This window comes from Palaemon carinicauda, chromosome 6 (assembly GCF_036898095.1).
Source record: "Palaemon carinicauda isolate YSFRI2023 chromosome 6, ASM3689809v2, whole genome shotgun sequence".
NCBI lineage: Eukaryota > Metazoa > Arthropoda > Malacostraca > Decapoda > Palaemonidae > Palaemon > Palaemon carinicauda.
Window position 1 is genome coordinate 44,960,570 of NC_090730.1, and position 15,000 is coordinate 44,975,569.

Sequence of the window (15,000 nt, forward strand, 5' to 3'; positions counted from 1 at the left end):
ACTCCCTTGTTTCTGGAGTAGATGTATGTTCAAGCTACCAAACCCATATAAAGGTTAGAAAGTATAATATATAGTAATGAGTTATCGGATAAAAATATTATGAAGAATATTCTGACCCTGTATGATTATCAGATTTATAATTTCTTTAGAATCGAACTACAAGAGAAGTATTAGATTTTCAGGAAGTAGAATCTGAGGTTTCATAAGATTGTCTTACTAAAGAATATCACCAAGCTTGATAACTGAAATATTAGTGTCTTAAATGTTGATATAAGGATCTTTTAAATGAATTAAAAACAAGCAACAAAGTATTTTTCAACTGCAAATGCAGGCTAAATCTTCATTAGTGGTTCATATAGTTATTCTTTGAGAGAATTGAAAACTATTATGAAGAGATTTTTGGTTAATAGCTAGAGATGAATGGAAGATGTTGTGAAAGCGCCGAGTAAGGGTGTGAACTCAAAGGCAGATTGGAAACGACTGAGTTATATTATTGTGGAACACTCTCCTCATATACAAAACCTCAAGGCAACAGGACATAACAAGTTCACAAGACAGAAAATATTACAGAGGAAAACCAGACATGAATTTTCATGTTCGTTTTAGTGCGAGGGAAGATCTAAGATAAAAGCATAATATATACAAAAGGAATTATGTAAAATTGTGTGAAACATGGTTGGTACATGGCTCCCCCCCTAAAATTGACATACTGTACATGTTAAATAGGGCGCCCTGATCTAGAGAGGCGAACTGTAGGCGGGTCATCTGGCAGAAGATAAGCAGGTTTTAGATGATCAATGGAGACCCAGTCTTCTTTGCCCCGAATGTTTAGGAGGAATGCTTTCCGACTGAGTCGGATCACAAGGAAAGGGCCCGTGTAAGGGGGCGTTAGTGTCGGCTTGCTGGTGTCGTTGCGCAGGAAGACCTGCATTGCAGACTGCAAGTCCGTTGGTATGTGATGCCTGGCTGGGGGCTTGTAAGTCTGACGGCACGGAGTAAATTTTCCCACGACGTGACGTATGCGCTGGAGATCGTCGGAGGAGGTTGTAGAAGGGAAAAATTCGGCAGGGACGACCAACGGGTCGCCATACACCATTTCGGCTGCCGAGACGTCGAGGGCGTCTTTAGGTTTGGTCCTTAGTCCAAGGAGGACCCAGGGAAGCTGAGTAAACCAGTTGCAATCCTTGCAGCGGGACATCAGAGCTGCTTTGAGGGTGTGATGAAAACGTTCAACCATTCCATTGGCAGCAGGGTTGTAGGCCGTTGTGTGATGTAGGGTGATGCCCAGGAGATTCGCTAATGACGTCCATAATTGAGAGGTGAAAGTGGTTCCCCTGTCAGAAGTAATATGCTCAGGGATACCGAATCTTGAAATCCATCTAGAGAGTAAGGCAGGTGTACATGAGGCGGACGTTGCAGTTTCCATGGGAATGGCTTCAGGCCAACAAGTGGAGCGGTCGATGACGGTAAACAGGTAACGATGTCCTTGTGATGTGGGTAGGGGGCTTAAAACGTCGACGTGAATATGTGCGAAACGACGCTGAGGTTGAGGAAAGGTGCCCACTCCTGAATCCGTGTGTCGATGTACTTTGGAAGTTTGGCAAGAAGTACAGACATGGACTCAATCCTTAGCATCCTTAGAAATGCTGTACCAAATGAACTTTGCCTTCAGCAGCTGTGCAGTAGAACGGCACGAGGGATGTGAAAGGCCTTGGATGAAATCAAACACCTGTCGGCGCATGGGAGCAGGAATCCAAGGTCGCGGTCTACCAGTACTGACGTCACAGAGGAGGGTGGTGTTGGAGTCTTCGAGGGGAAAATCCTCCCAACGGAGGGACGTGGAGGATGTCCTAAAAGCTTGATACTCTGGATCCTGTCGTTGGGCTTCAGCCAGGGCGTTGCAATCTAATCCCAGTTGAACGGCAGCCAACGTGTTTCTTGACAGGGCATCGGCAACGGGATTCATTTTCCCAGGGATGTATTGGAGGGTGCAATTGTATTCAGCCACGGCGGAGAGATGTCGGCGTTGACGGGCGGACCAGGCGTCAGACTGTCGAGTGAAGGCGTGCACCAGAGGCATGTGGTCTGTGCGAATGACGAAGGGCGTACCTTCTAAGAAATTGCGAAAGTGACGGACAGCCAAGTGCACCGCCAGCAATTCTCGAACGAAGGTAGAATAAACCGATTCTGCCTTGGACAGTTTTCTGCTGAAGAAGGCCAATGGGCAGGGTGAGCCTTTGACCACCTGCTCGAGTACTGCACCAATAGCGACGTCGCTGGCATCAGTGGAGAGAAGGAGAGGGGCGTGTGGGATAGGAAAAATGAGAGCCGTAGCAGTTGATAGGGCCTTCTTTGCATTGCAGAAGGCTGCTTCTTGAAGGGGACCCCACTTCAGGTTCTTTGGCTTGCCCTTGAGGGAGGCGTAGAGGAGAGCAAGAGTAGCGGCAATGGCTGGCAGAAAACGGTGATAATAGTTGATCATGCCCAAGAATTCATGCAGCGCTTTGACGGTAGAGGGCGTGGGGAAATTCTGAACGGCTGCTACCTTCTCATGGAGGGGATGGACTTCAGGAGTGATACGGTGCCCTAAGAACGACACTTCGTTGGCGCCAAAGGTACACTTGTCGTACGGGACTACAAAGACGTTTTTTTGCATGCGGTAGAACACGATGCGCAGGTGATGGAGGTGTTCCTCTTTTGAGGAGGAGAACACAAGTATGTCGTCCACATAACATACACAGAAAGGGAGGTCCCCTAAGATGCCATCCATGAGACGTTGAAACATTGCCCCAGCATTACGAAGGCCAAAAACAGGAGTAATTGAAGGTGTATGTGCCAAACGGAGTGGTGATGGCGGTCTTGGGGATGTCTGCTGGGTTCATAGGCACCTGATAATACCCCTTCAGGAGGTCGAGCGTAGAGAAAACCTTCGCTTTGTGCAGGTAGGAGGTTACATTGGCAATGTTTGGGAGGGGGTAGTGATACGGTTCTGTTTGCATGTTCAGGCGCCTGTAATCCCCGAAACGGACGGAGGGAGCCGTCTTTCTTCAGAACGATGTGTAAGGGTGACGACCAGGGGCTTGAGGCCTTTTGGCAAAGGCCCATTTTCTCCATTTCGGCGAACGTCTGTTTAGTGGCTGCCAATCGTTCCGGTGCCCGACGTCTGAATTTTGCGAAGACTGGGGGTCCCGTCATCTTGATATGGTGATAAATACCGTGCTTGGTAGGAACCGTGGGCGTTTGGTGAAGTTCTGGACGGAAAACTTCCGGGTACGACGTGAGGAGGTGGGCGTAGGCATCCGTGGGTGCGCTGATGTGGAGAGCGAGGTTAGAGGGGGCGGGTTGAAGAGGTGTCGACAAGTACGAGTCTGTGTTGACCAATCGTCGGTGGGCGACATCGACCAGAAGGTGGAAATGAGAGAGGAAATCTGCAACGAGGATTGGCATTGTGACGTCAGCAACGAGAAACTTCCAATTGAATTTACCGTTTCTGAACGATAATGTAAGGTTCTCGTAACCGTAGGTGGGTATCGCAGATCCGTTGGCAGCTACCAAGCTGACGTCGGCAGATGTAGACAGACTACGTTGTGCCTTGAAGAGTTTCCTTGGCAAAAGAGAATGACAAGCACCCATGTCTACCAAAAATCGCATGCCCGTTCCTGCATCCAGTAAAAAGAAAAGATTAGAAACATGGGAGGCCACTGCCACAAGAGATGGCCTGCTTACACGTTTTTTGGCCACTGACATTCTTTGGCACATTTCTTCACGGTTGCCCCGAATCTGAAGTGGTAGTAGCAAAACTGCGGCGGATGGGAGGTAGCAAGTGGCTGTGAAAGTCGTTCGTTGGGGCGCGAGCGATTGATGGGTGGTGGGCGACTTTGTAGCCGCTTCGGCACGTCATGGGGTATTCGTGTATGTCCTACGGCATTCATGTCAGCTTTGGTTGACGTTGAATAGGCATCCGCGTCGTCAGGGGTGGAGGCGTTGATGGAGGTCTTGAAGTGGCTGTCCATAAGGGCGTCGGCTTTGGTCATCAAGTCCTTTATGGGTAAACTATCAATATCGGGTATGGCAGCGCGTACAGGTTCAGGTAAACGGCGTAACCAAAGGGCACGGAGTAGGTTCACCTCACGAGGAGAGCCGTCTGCGGCAGGTTGAAGGCGAGCGATACTGGTCATTTCCCTGAGGGCAAGCGAAGCCCTTTGGTCCCCCAACGGTTGTTGCGAGAGCTGAAAAAGCTTTGCTATACGGGCTGCTGGCGACGGCGAGTACTGCTGCAGAAGGTATGATTTGAGGGCGTCATACGCTATTGGGGTGTCTCCTTGTTCACAAAGCCAGTCGCATATTTCTGGGAAGGTGTCCTTGGGTATCGCCGCGAGAACATAATCCGCTTGGTGGTTGAACGAGTCACTCCCCTGATACGAAAGTGGACTTCAGCGCGTTGAAACCAAGCGAACGCTTCTCTGCTGGCGAACGGTGAAAGTTTCAATGGGGCGGCCGCGGAGCCAACTGCAGTAGAGCTCGTCTCCGTCATAGTACCAACGATGGAGGGGCGAGGGAGGTGGGGGTGGAAGGCAGTGGTAGCGAGTCGACTTCCGGGGTCACCAATGTGACGGCGCCGAGTAAGGGTGTGAACTCAAAGGAAGATTGAAAACGACTGAGTTATATTATTGTGGAACACTCTCCTTATATACAAATCCTCAAGGCAACAGGACATAACAAGTTCACAAGACAGACAATATTACAGAGGAAAAACCAGACAGGAATTTTCATGTTCGTTTTAGTGCGAGGGAAGAGCGAAGATACAAGCATATTATATACAAAAGGAATTATGTACAATTGTGTGAAACACGGTTGGTACAATGTGATTATTTGGCACTCTAAAAGACGATTATGGACACAGTATGTTCATAGAGGTACTTTATACTCAAAGGTAGTAATCATCTGAATAAATGTCGTTAATATACCTTTTCATTGTGAGATGAATGAAGCTACAAAACTACCCATTAAATAACAAATCATGCCTTAAATCTCTCCATCAAGAGTGATATATAAATACTTTTCTAGGACACTCATTTTGGGTTAGATATTGAACTGATAACCATATATTCTGTTGGTGACATTTATTTATTCAAATATCCAAAAAGATAAATTTAATTTTCTTATTGATTGGAGCATTATTGTTAACGGAAAAGTTTTGTCAATTATTAATGGAAAAAAAGATATCATGGCCACCAAGAATAAAAGAAAACTGCTCGATTAATGCTTTTATTATCTGGGAATGATACAGTTGGAAATAGAATTACCTAATTTTGTTTATATATTCCACGGAAAATGAAAAATCAGAGTGATTTTAATCGGTTCCTCTAAAGCTCATTGATGGTATTTGAAAATATCATAATACGATTAAATTCATGATTATTTCATTATTTGGAATACCCGATTTCATTACATCTTATGAAAAATCTTATATATATATATATATATATATATATATATATATATATATATATATATATATATATATATATATATATATATATATATATATATATATATATATATATATATATATATATATACATACATACATAAATAATTATTATCAGCCGTTGCTAGTACACTTCTGGACAAAGGCCTAGGACATGTCTTTGCTATGCCAGTTTATACCTGCAAATTTTCGTTGCTCGTCTATCCATCGACTCCTCTTACTTCCTTTCCTTCGTTTGAAATCTTTAGGGATCCATTGTGTTATTATTTTATTACATTTATTATGTCTAACTCTCTTAATATTGCCTGCCCACGTCCATTTATTATAAATAAATATATATATATATATATATATATATATATATATATATATATATATATATATATATATATATATATATATATATATATATATATATATATATATATATATATATATATATATATATATATATATACATGTATATATATATATATATATATATATATATATATATATATATATATATATATATATATATATATATATATATATATATATATATATATATATATATATATATTTATATATATCTATATCTATATATATCTATCTATCTATATATATATATATATATATATATATATATATATATATATATATATATATATATATATATATATATATATATATATATATGAATGTGTGTAATATCTTTGTTCCATGAAATTCTTAATCCAATTAAAAGGATGTTGACCAGATCATTAATATTGTAGAATTCTGTAACTTATTCCAAGCTTCGATTAAAAAAAAATCCAATTATCTAGCGCTTTTTCATTTCAGTAAAAATAAACGCATGTGATAAAAATGTCACACCAACATTGCCATGGGAGCCAAAAGTTAGATAACAAAATTTTTAAGGATCCAGGAATCGATATGGATGAAGAATTCAGGAGTTAAGATTTTTTTTTTCTATAGATTTATGTAAAAAAGTTTTGACATTACCTCTTCAGCTGCGTTATATTCCTTTTTCTTATACACCATGAATTCCTAAACAATATTTTGCAGTCTTATATAGGATATCTTGGGGGTTTTAATGTGTATAAAAATTTTGCAGAAAAATAAAGAAGTTTTACCAAAAAATTACCAAAAATATAATAGAATAAAAGCAATATGCTATACGCGTATTAGAGGAATTGAATAAAAAAGAAAATCATTATCTTTTATGATAATGTAAATCTATACAGTAAAAAAAATCAACTCTTATAAATGAAGCTTGAAGTAAAAGGGCATACAACCGCTTAAAATGCATGAAAATAAATCATTGAAAGAAAAAATAAATTATGACGACTCACGAGACTTCCTTTAACTAACCGATGTCACCGAGATCCATTGATGTAGACTAATGAAAAAAAAATGAATCTGAATTATACTGGAATAATATATAGTATCAACATGTGAAATGTACTTATTGAATCAGTAAAATAAGTCTGAGTCTTATTATCGTTGACAGCAATCATACCTAATGACCTGTTGGGAACCTCACTGAAATAAAATTTACCATACACGAAATAGAAAAAAATAAAAAAATAAAATGACACATAATTTAGGGACGGAGGCACGATTTTTTTTTTATATTATAGCAAAACATGAATAATAGATTGCAAATTTATCGTAAATATGAAACCTTTTTACTAGATTTGTGCATTTTGAAGTACTCGTTGTTAAGTTTATTCATTGTTTTGCGTTCCACGTTCTTTTTTGAAAGGTTACCGCCAAAGTTCAAATTTGATGTATGGGATAATTTTTGCGGTATGGTATTTCCATGTACAGATTAGGCTATACTGGTGAAGGTTAGATCGACGGCTGTATAGCATCAGAGAAAAAAGGGAAAATCTTAATATGATCCCTAATACCTATAAGAGTAGGTTTATGATTTAAGCGATTATAATAATAATAATAATAATAATAATAATAATAATAATAATAATAATAATAATAATAATAATAATAATAATAATAATAATAATAATAATAATAATAATAGAACATATGTTCATGCCTTTAAAGAATAGTAAACCCTCTGTAACCAATCACAAGACATGAAACTAGTCCTCTGAAAAGCCACTGTTAATACTCAGCTTTGTCTTCTTGTCCACTTTCTGTTTTTCCTTTGCTACATGAAATAATAGGAACTTTACCAAGAGAGTGAAATAGATAAATATAGCTAAAAATAACCACGTTTAAGACACCTAGGTGCAACGTAGATAAAACTAGAGGGGAAGGGAGAAAGTCTGGAAGGTCTGGATGCCAGAAGGAGAATATTAAAGGGCAGTTTGACTTGTGTATTGAGGGTAGGCAAGGGAATAATTGAAGGAACTGGATAGTGTATAGTGAGAGAGAGAGAGAGAGAGAGAGAGAGAGAGAGAGAGAGAGAGAGAGAGAGAGAGAGAGAGAGAGAGAGAGAGAGAGAGAGAAGGTCTACAGGGTATGTTTACGGAATATTGTGGTATTTTTATGGTTTATATATGAAAGATTTATTTTAATGTTATTACGGTTTATGAAATATTTCATTCATTTCCTTATTTTCTTTCCCCACTGGGCTATTTTCTCTTTTGGAGCGGTTGGTCCTATAGCAAACTGCTTCCCCAACTTGAATTATAGCTTAGCAGGTATTAATAATAATAATAATAATAATATTTTGGGAGTAGACCCTCTTTTAAGCAGGTTTTATTAAAAGTGATTGCTGCCTCAGTGGCGTTAATCTTGTAATTAACTTTTTCTATTGTTCTTATTATCTTCATCTCTTTATTTGAACAATCCGTCAGTAACTGGGAAAGGGACATATCAATAGGAAGGTGATGAAGACCATATCATTTACAATTTGTCTTTAATATATCACAACACATTGTAAAAGTACAGATAATATGTACAAAGTATAAAACACTATCACAATGTTAGTGCACACAAAGTAATTGTCACTTTTATACAAAATCTTAACCAGTGAAGATGGAATCTCGTAGCAGGACTCCGTATATAAGCCATCAAAACAACACCTGCATTTCAGTTCACTCTTGACAATGAGCAGAAAACCTTCTCACTGCTCGAAACCGGTTGAGTCGAAGGATGTGTTAAACTTAACTCCACGTAATTTATAGATTTTGTATAAAAGTGACAATTACTTTGTGTGCACTAACATTGTGATAGTGTTTTATACTTTGTACATATTATCTGTACTTTTACAATGTGTTGTGATATATTAAAGACAAATTGTAAATGATATGGTCTTCATCACCTTCCTATTGATATGTCCCTTTCCCAGTTACTGACGGATTGTTCAAATGAAGAGAAGAAGATAATAAGAACAATAGAAAAAGTTAATTACAAGATTAACGCCACTGAGGCAGCAATCACTTTTAATAAAACCTGCTTAAAAGAGGGTCTACTCCCAAAATATACAAATTTTAGACTGCATGACCCCTCAGCACGTAATGACCCGCAGACTAGTGCTTTCAGGAGATCTCTCCTTCGCCGGCAATTGGATACTAAACTGCATGAAAAGAAAGATCTATATGCACGCCTTGCTCGTCTGCAGAGTGAATGGGCTGAAATCCAGAACATCGCCATTGATCAAGCACGCCCTTCTGGAGAGGCCCCGGAATACATTGTGAGAGAGGAACAAGACAATCTAGACCACAGTATTATTGAAGAAAGTGATGAAAGGCAACCTGATGACAATGATCAACAAAGGAATCACCTTACCTACCCAGAAAATATCTCTTACCTCCTTAATAAACTAAAAGAGAAAGACCAACGAAATCGGACCAAAACTGTAATAAGAAAACTCATTAATATCAATGGAGGCAAACTTAGGATCCCAGAAAAGAGGCAAGAGTATGTAAATCTCACCAATTACGTTCCCACGCCTGCTCAAGAAGAAATATTATGTTTAGGCCTTAATTGCCACTACATGACCAAACCAAGACCGACTGACAAGAGATTGGAAATCGAGCTCCTCCTTGACACCATACAAGAAAATGAACGTAGAGGTGCCCTACGGACGACTGATGCCCTCCAACCCCTACTCTTGGCAGAAGCCCTCACTGACCGTGGCCAATACCGGAGTGGGATTGTCACGAAGGAGATGAGAGATGCTGCCAAGGCTCTTAGATTGCAAGAAGGCATCACTGTACGCCGTGCAGACAAAACTGCCGCCTTCGTTCTCATAAATACAGAGGAGTACCATGAGAAACTAGATCAAATTTTGGCTGATACCTCAAAATTTGAACGATTGTCCCGCAACCCCACTGAGGATATCAAGAGGGAAGCAAACAGCATTATACAAACCATTAATGCTGCCACCAACGCCGTCCATTTGCCACCTATTTCAGGTGATTTTGGGCTCGGCTACTTATACGGAAATGTAAAAACGCACAAGCAAGGGAACCCTCTCAGGCCTATTATCAGCCAGTGCCCTGCCCCTACATACCAGCTTGCTAAGAGACTGAACACCTTACTCACACCCTATATCCCCAATAAATATTGTGTGACATCATCAGCAGAATTCCTAGAAAAACTGAGAAATTCCACAAGTGAAGGAGTTATTGCGTCCATGGATGTCGAGTCCCTATTTACTAACGTTCCCGTGAATGAAACAATAAAATTCATAATGAACAGAGTTTATAGGGATACAACGACACCCACCCTCAACATCCCCGAGGCGTCTCTCCGTGCACTATTAGAAATATGCACCAAGAAAGCCCCTTTCACTACCCATAAGGGCCATATATTTATTCAGAAAGATGGAGTCGCTATGGGGTCCCCTTTAGGCGTCCTCTTTGCTAATTTTTATATGGGAGTAGTCGAGGAGAGAGTTTTTCGAAAAATCAGTAAACCAGACCTCTATGTACGGTACATTGACGATACTTTCATAAAAACGGCCAATCAGGAGAGCATAGAAGAACTTCGCCGAATTTTCGAGGAATGCAGCTCGCTCAGGTTCACCCTAGAGCACAGCCTCCAAGGACGTCTCCCCTTCCTTGATGTCCTTGTAGAAACAAGCAATGATAGTTTTAGTACCTCGGTGTACGTAAAACCAACGAATCTCGGCCTATGTCTGAATGGTGACAGCGAGTGCCCTAGTCGGTATAAAACTGCCACCATTAAGGCTTTTATTCGGAGAGCCATTTCTCACTGTTCTTCGTGGAGAGGCACCCACGAGGAACTTGACAGAGTTACTAAAATTCTGGTGAATAATGGCTTCACGAATAAGGACATTAATCGGCAAATTAAAAAAGAAATCGAGAAAGGGTACCAGAATGAAGGCCCTAATGATACCAACACGCCAGCAAAAATAAATCTTTACTATAAAGGCATTATGAGCGTAAACTACAATGAAGAAGAAAAGATTATGAAAAATATAATAAAAAACAACGTTTTTGCCACGGCAGAGGATACTGAAATCAACCTCATAATTTATTACCAATCAGCAAAAACACGAGACTTGATAATGAAAAACAACCCTGCCCCTGCCATGCAAGATGACTTGAAAAAGACGAACGTAGTGTACCGATATAAATGCCCCGTCCAGGAATGTCCTGGCACCTACATCGGGATGACGACGATGCGTCTTTCTAAGAGATTATCTTGCCACGTGCAACAGGGAGCAATAAAAATGCATTGCCTCCAAAAACATAATTTCAAGACAACAAGGGAGCATATAGTGAAAAATGTAACAATCATCGGCCATGCCCCTGACAGTAGACGTCTCCGGATAATGGAAGCTCTTTTTATTCAACAACAAAGACCTAACCTCAACACCACGCAAGAAGGGACCTTATTGCCAACATGTATAAGGTCCACTATCAACAATAGTCCAGGCAATAACAACTATGACAGGACTGATATAGCTGAAGGTCAAAACAGGGATTATCTCCTGACAGAACCAGAGCCAGTAATCCCACCAAACATCCCGGCGAGGCAGAGGCCACCACCCAATAGGATTAACGGTCTCCGCCCTAGGGCGGTTCTTAACCAGTGAAGATGGAATCTCGTAGCAGGACTCCGTATATAAGCCATCAAAACAACACCTGCATTTCAGTTCACTCTTGACAATGAGCAGAAAACCTTCTCACTGCTCGAAACCGGTCGAGTCGAAGGATGTGTTAAACTTAACTCCACGTAATTTATAGATTTTGTATAAAAGTGACAATTACTTTGTGTGCACTAACATTGTGATAGTGTTTTATACTTTGTACATATTATCTGTACTTTTACAATGTGTTGTGATATATTAAAGACAAATTGTAAATGATATGGTCTTCATCACCTTCCTATTGATATGTCCCTTTCCCAGTTACTGACGGATTGTTCAAATGAAGAGAATAATAATAATAATAATAATAATAGTAGTAGTAGTAGTAGTAGTAGTAGTAGTGCAAACAGTGTTCGATTAATGAATATTGCCAGCGGAATAATCGGTGATATCTTGAAAATGAAACTGTTTAGAGAAAATCTTACTGGAATAGTTCAATGTAAGAATGGGTGAAATTATTTAAGGAAGACTTCTGTAGGTTGGCCAGGGCACCAGCCGCCCGTTGATATACTACCGCTGGAGAGTTATGAGGTACTTTGACTGGCCAGACAGTACTACATTGGATCTTTCTCTCTGGTTACGGTTCTTTCCCTCTGCCTACACAGACACCGAATAGTCTGGCCTATTCTTTACAGATTCTCCTCTGTCCTCATACACCTGACAACACTGAGATTACCAAACAATTCTTCTTCTCCCAAGGGGTTAACTACTACACTGTAACTGTTCGGTGACTACTTTCCTCTTGGTAAGAGTAGAAAAGGCTCTTTAGCAAGGGTAAACAGCTCTTCTAGGAGAAGGACACTCCAAAATCAAACCATTGTTCTCTGTTCTTGGGTAGTGCCATAGCCTCCGTACCATGGTCTTCCACTATCTTTTATGTTAGAGTTCTCTTGCTTGAGGGTAAACTTGGGCACACTATTCTATCTAATTTCTTTTCTTCTTGGTTTGTTAAAGCTTTTATAGTTTATATAGTAGATATTCATTTTAATCTTTTTGCTCTTCTTAGAACATTTTATTTTTCCTTGTTTCCTTTCCTCACTGGGCTATTTTCCCTGTTGGGGCCCCTGGGCTTATAGCATCCTGCTTTTCCAACTAGAGTAGTAGCTTAGCTTTCAATAATAATAATAATAATAATAATAATAATAATAATAATAATAATAATAATAATAATAATAATAATAATAATAATAATAATAATATTGAGATATGGTGGAACTGAAATTTATACTCTCCAGTATTAGACCTTTGGTGTACAGATCAAAACTTTGCAAAATGCATATCTAAGTAGAAGTTGAGTCACATCTTGTACGTTTGGTTCTTTTCATCTGATTATTCTAATCGGAAGTTTATATCCAATTTGAGAATATCTTAGAACTGAGATAATTCGGGAATAAATTAATTTTGGCTTATTGATAGAGACCAGCATGAACGGAACAAATACTGAATACATTTCGCTAGCGATTCTTTGTAAAAAGGGTAATCATTATTACTTAACTTTTTAAGTTTGATTTACTCATCTATATAACTTGCTATTGTTAATGATACACTTAATCTCTGTGATGTGAAATTGCTAAAGATTTTCCTCGATAGATAATAATTTTCTAAATGTAAATGTGATTTTAATAGAATTGAGAGGATAGCCAACAATATCAACATTAAATGTCATCTTTTCAGAAAAGTACTTTCACACTAATGTAATTTCACAAGTAAAAACAAAATATTTCGCCACATCCTTATTCACAGAAAAAAATCAATATAGCTGCACCCACTTTTTGGTCATGATTTGCCTTCCATTTACCTTTCGTTTCTTCCATATGACGTCATAGTGCACCTTCCCTCCAGTTTCCCCTCCGTGATGAATGACTTCCTCGGCCCCAGTTTCACAATCCAATCAATGAATCAATAAAACCTAAAGGAATTGCCCGGAAACTCTCTCCTTTGTACCAATTTTATCATCAGAGACGTTCTTTATCCCTGAATACCCCTCTGATTTCCCACAGTGCCTTTTCAAACGTGACCCATTTATTTTTAAACTACACTGTTAAAAAGAAACCGTAAATGTAATCGGAAATTCTCCGTAAAAATATACTGTTCTCAGCCGTATTTTAGTAAAATACAGACGACATTATTTTACCTTATGTTGTTATTATCTTTTACGGGTTAGTGGCCGTGATATCACTCCTTTACATCAATATATCCGTATTAAAAAGGTAAAACTCCTGGAATAAATGTGGTCAGGCATTTACCGTTTTTAATGCAAAATATTTAAGTGTAGGCTGATCATTAAGCATCGTGATTGACTAATCAATCACACCATTATTAATTATTACTAATTATTGAAGAACTCCTTTTTACAAAGCAAGGATTTCCTCACACTATTACAGTATTACAGGCTTTGATGACATGTAGCTTCAAATCTCTTTTTGGGTCATTGTTCATGGCGATGTTCAGATTTCTGTTCCTATATTTGTCTTCATTTGCCTGAAATAACTCTCTCTCTCTCTCTCTCTCTCTCTCTCTCTCTCTCTCTCTCTCCTCTCTCTCTCTCTCTCTCTCTCTCTCTCTCTCTCTCTCTCTCTCTCTCTAGTTTATTCAAATAGCTTCTGCAAATATATACTTGCCATTTATTTTCTTCCTTACCTCTTGAACCAGATTGAATCTGGGAATCGGTATTCTCTCTTTTTCATTTCAATTCTTATATGACCATTCTTGTAATTTCCTATTGAATTTCCTTTCCAAGTCTTGATTGTTTTTTATTCTTTTTTTTTTTAACCAGAAACCAAAAGAGAGTTTAGATCACAATATAAAACAGGAAGAAAAATCAACAGCTAAACAGTCAAGCAACAACAAAAATACTGAAACAAATATTGAAAATATTGCTTCAAGTAAACAGACTATTCCAGGTAATATATCTTACGTCTCGGTATTTATGTAAAACGATGTTACTTGATGAAAACTGTTACATTTCATCAGTAGGCGAGAACGTTTCATGGTGAATCATAGAAAAAGGTATGACACTCTAACTTTACCTGGATCTGTTCAAGATTAGATAGAGAGATAAGAAAGATCATAAAAAGAATCAGTATAGCTGCCCTCTTCAGACACAAAAATCCTTTTTCTTAATATGAATGTTGAGCGATTTAAGAAATGTATCACAAAGTATTTAATAGAAATTCGTGAAGTGAAAATACCCAGAAAATAATTAGATAATAATAGTATTGATTAGTTTTCTCCATACCTGTCTTTTCTGTCTCTAATGAGATAGTCATTCGTGAACTTTGGTCAAACAAGATTTTAAAAAAATATCGAGTTTTCCGAGGAGAATAGTAAAGGATCGTCAAATGTAGGACCACTAGAGTATCTGTACTGGTGTGATGTCTGAAAACTACCATTCCTCGTTAGGAAACATTGTTGTCGATTTTCTAAATTGTATTAT